The sequence below is a fragment of the Olea europaea genome, chromosome 18 (genome assembly GCF_002742605.1).
Source record: "Olea europaea var. sylvestris chromosome 18, O_europaea_v1, whole genome shotgun sequence".
Lineage (NCBI taxonomy): Eukaryota > Viridiplantae > Streptophyta > Magnoliopsida > Lamiales > Oleaceae > Olea > Olea europaea.
The window spans coordinates 10,056,284-10,059,984 of record NC_036254.1 but is presented as its reverse complement, the minus strand read 5'-3'; the positions used below and the strand labels follow the sequence as shown (position 1 = coordinate 10,059,984).

Genomic DNA, 3,701 nt, shown 5'->3' with positions numbered 1-3,701 from the left:
TAAATAAATAAATAATAATAATAATAATAATAATAATAATAATAATAATAATAATAATAATAATAATAATAATAATAATAATAATAATAATAAGTTACTATTTTTAACTTTAACCAATAGAAAAATTATTTATTTCGAAACTTAATTATTTTCTTATATATGAACTTTTTTATGTTTATGCAAACGTGTTCATAGTAGTTATTACATAAAATCGATGACAACTATGAGTCATGTTTCAAATTTGTGTTCATTATTAGCTTCAGTGTTGCACATAATGACCAGCAACTATCCTTACACCTTTGAGCATTCTTTACATCCAAACAGAAAACCAAAGAAAGTACTTATTTTATTGTCACGTTCCTACCACCTTAGCAGAAGTACTATTACTCAAAAAAAAAAAAATGTGTAATACATCTCAATCTCAGTTTTACTTCTGACTGAAACCTGGCACCCCACAGAAATACAACTATTCGAAACAAACACATTATTATCGTCTTATTCTCCATTCATGCGTCCAAAAGATTTCATTTCCAATGCCCAATAAGAAATCACAACTGCATTACAATCTTTCCCGTCTTGAAAACTTATTACTGCTCCACGTGTCAACATTTTGTATCCCGTTTGTCGCATTCTAACCCCAAATACCCTATGACGACAACAAAACTTTGAGCACCGACAAGAATTTGACATGTAACCTCTCTCACATTCAAAGACCTAAATCCATCAAAACCAATGCATCAGTGCACTTTCGTTTAACATTTCAACACCTTGAAGCACCAAGACGTATACATAAATAATTTTTTTGTTGACAAGCAGACCATTACACAAACACCAAACTAAAGACAAGAATGAAACATCACCTACCAACAGTATTGCAGCAATCAATAAACACAAAGAAGAAACCATCCCCGATGGAATAAAAATTATACATTTATGAATATGCAGGTGTGTGTGTGTGTGTGCAGATACAAAAACATAAAGGAACACATACAAACAAGAGATTTTATAAAAACAAAAGGAAAAGAATCCTCTTTTACAGAAACTCAAGAATCTTAGATGAAAACAGAGAAGCTTCAAAACACATTTAATCATGAATTACCAACATATAAAACAACCATCTTGAGAGTAAATAAAAGTACAAAACACATTTAATCATGAATTACCAACATATAAAACAACCATCTTGAGAGTAAATAAAAGTACAGATAGAGCATATGAAATTGAAAGGGCTGGGGAATCTTTGTTTTTCTTTTTTTCCAAAAAAATGAAGAGACCAGAGACTAAACCCATTCAAGAATAAGGCTAGAGAAGATAAAACCCATAAAACAAAACGGCCAAAAAAAAAAATCCAAATGTTGAACCCAAAAAAAGAAGAAAGCACACAGGATATAACCATCAAAGATCGGTACAGAAATGAAAGAATCTGAGAAATTTTACCAGCCAAAAAGCAGCAGATTGAGCGGCGATCTATAATCAAGACCTGAAAATAGCAAAACGAGCCTTAAAAAAAGAATCTTTATTCAAAACATTGTCTGGAAACTTTGAAAACAATAAAAACTTTCTCACCCACCTCTCTTTCTATTCACATATAGATAAGAACAGAAGAAAAAAATATAGATATAAACGCAAAAACAAACCTCACCGCTTTATCAAGAAAAAAACTAGAGAGAGAAAGGCTTCCTTAGATGAGATCAGATGAGAATACAACGCTGTGTAGGGTGCTGTGGTGTGAGAGAAAATAAGGGTGGATTAATGAGGACAGTAATTTACTCATAAAAACACTCCAACGTAGGAAAATAGGTTAACCTCACAGACAAAAATAATAATAAATAAAGAAAAAGAGGAAGGAAAGATTTCATCAGACAAGACGATTCCATTCAACAGTATCTTGAAGTTATTGGGATGGTAACTAAATGAATTTGGGATGAAAAAGTAGGAAATTTGAAATGAAATGCACTGACTAAAGGTTTGATTTTTATGGTCAATTGGTCTTATGTTCAATTGCGGTGGGTGGGTTTGGTAGTATCATTAAGATTGATGATTGATGCTTTGTTAAGAGGAGGAAAAATGAGAAGAAAATGCAAATATTTTACTTTTCCTTTTCCATTGTTTGGTAGTTTCATCAGTCTATGCATCACATGGTAGCCTGTCTTTGTATTTATTAGGATGATGAATTACATAATAAAATTAAGTGAAGTATATTTTAATATGTTTCAGTCAAATGTGTCAATTTTTTTACAACTGTAATTTTAAATCTCTGTGGGGTTACTTTGTCTTCTCAAGATTGTTGTTTGTAAGATGGGGTCTTGTTCTTTGCCTAAACTAGATTATAGCAATGTCTATAGCAAATTAATTTCAAAAACAAGAAGATTTGTTGAAATGAAATATGTTGAACTTTGTCTATATCCAATTGAAATTTCGAAAATCTAAAAGAATGTAAAATCGAAATTTATAGGCATCGAAATATCGTGATGAAATTTCATGTCAATATCGTGTGCTACAGATGCTGAAAATTTGAAAAAGTAGAATTGGTGTAGTCGACCCGTTAACGAAAAGTTATAGGATATGTTCGATAGTGATAATGAGAATTGATTTTATGATCGTTTGAAAGAGAAATAGGTCTCACATGTGAGTAAAGAAGTCAAAAATAACTATTGAAATAGTGAAATAATAATAAAAAAATCAATTTTTTTGGTGAAAAATTATTACCAAACAAGGACACAATATGAATATTGGCTAATCTACTCAACAATGGGGTGACAACTAATTTGACACCAATGATTAATTAAATTTACTTTTCTAGATAATTTCAAATAATAGCAAGTGAAATCTTATTTCATTAAGAATTTGAACAAAATCATGACAGAGTGAACGAGGATTATATAGAATGAAAATTAGAGCATATCCTGTGTTGGTCAACTTAGTTGTCAAATCACTTCGAAATTCAAATTGGGGACTTGTTACATGGGGCAAAAGATTAGCTTAACCTCGGTCCTATCACTCTATTGGACACGCCCTGGCCAGCTCTATTTTCAAAGGCCTAGGTTGGTCAGCCCTTTAATATCGAGTCATTTACTCATTTATATAAAAATAAATTATAATAATATTTATTTTAATTAAATATTAATTCTGAATCAAGAGAGTCATCTCATAACGCTCAAAACTCACTAAAAGACGATATGATTAGCAAGTATATCTGATAGTACACAAATGTCACTACGAATACATTGTTCATAACATACTTTATTCGAGTGTTTAACACACTACAACTGTACAGGAAACCTTCTTGGCTGAGTTGGTCTCTTAAATATCATATTTATGCTACTCATATAGAGTTGGGAGTGGAGATTAAAAACAATCTGCCCCTGATTTGCATTTCAAAAATTCAAATTCAGAGTTGAGATGTGTCCATCTCATCCTCTATTTTTAAATCTGTCCCCAACCTTGTTTGAGTAGCAAGACTACAAATATCATTGCAACGTCATGGTGTCAATTTTTTTATGTTCTGCCACGAATTAGTCATTCAAACTTAATAATCTCTCAACCATTTTTATCTTGTAAACTCATCTAGTTTATTTTTCTTTTCTGTCTTCGATTCTTGATCCTTTTTCCTATCCAATATACATAAGTCAAGACTTTCGATCTTTGACATTTGACCTTCAATGATAATATGGCCATTTAAAATGTATGAGATATTTTAT

The 3,701-nt window shown here is 30.9% G+C and overlaps 1 protein-coding gene across 3 annotated transcripts in view; it reads right to left on the bottom strand.

Annotated features, from left to right (window-relative positions):
* The window catches only part of LOC111367418 (probable E3 ubiquitin-protein ligase RHG1A), a 5,384-nt gene extending 3,348 nt beyond the window's left edge, over nucleotides 1-2,036 (bottom strand). Inside the window, exons 1-2 of one of the 3 annotated variants that reach the window (XM_022988275.1) lie at nucleotides 1,638-2,036; nucleotides 1,438-1,480 (exon numbers count right to left, since the gene is read on the bottom strand). The gene's annotated coding sequence lies outside the window, so the exon portion shown is untranslated. The remainder of the gene's footprint in view (nucleotides 1-1,437; nucleotides 1,481-1,637) is intronic. The other 2 variants (XM_022988274.1, XM_022988276.1) reach the window with 2 other exon arrangements.
* Nucleotides 2,037-3,701: the final 1,665 nt, after the last annotated feature.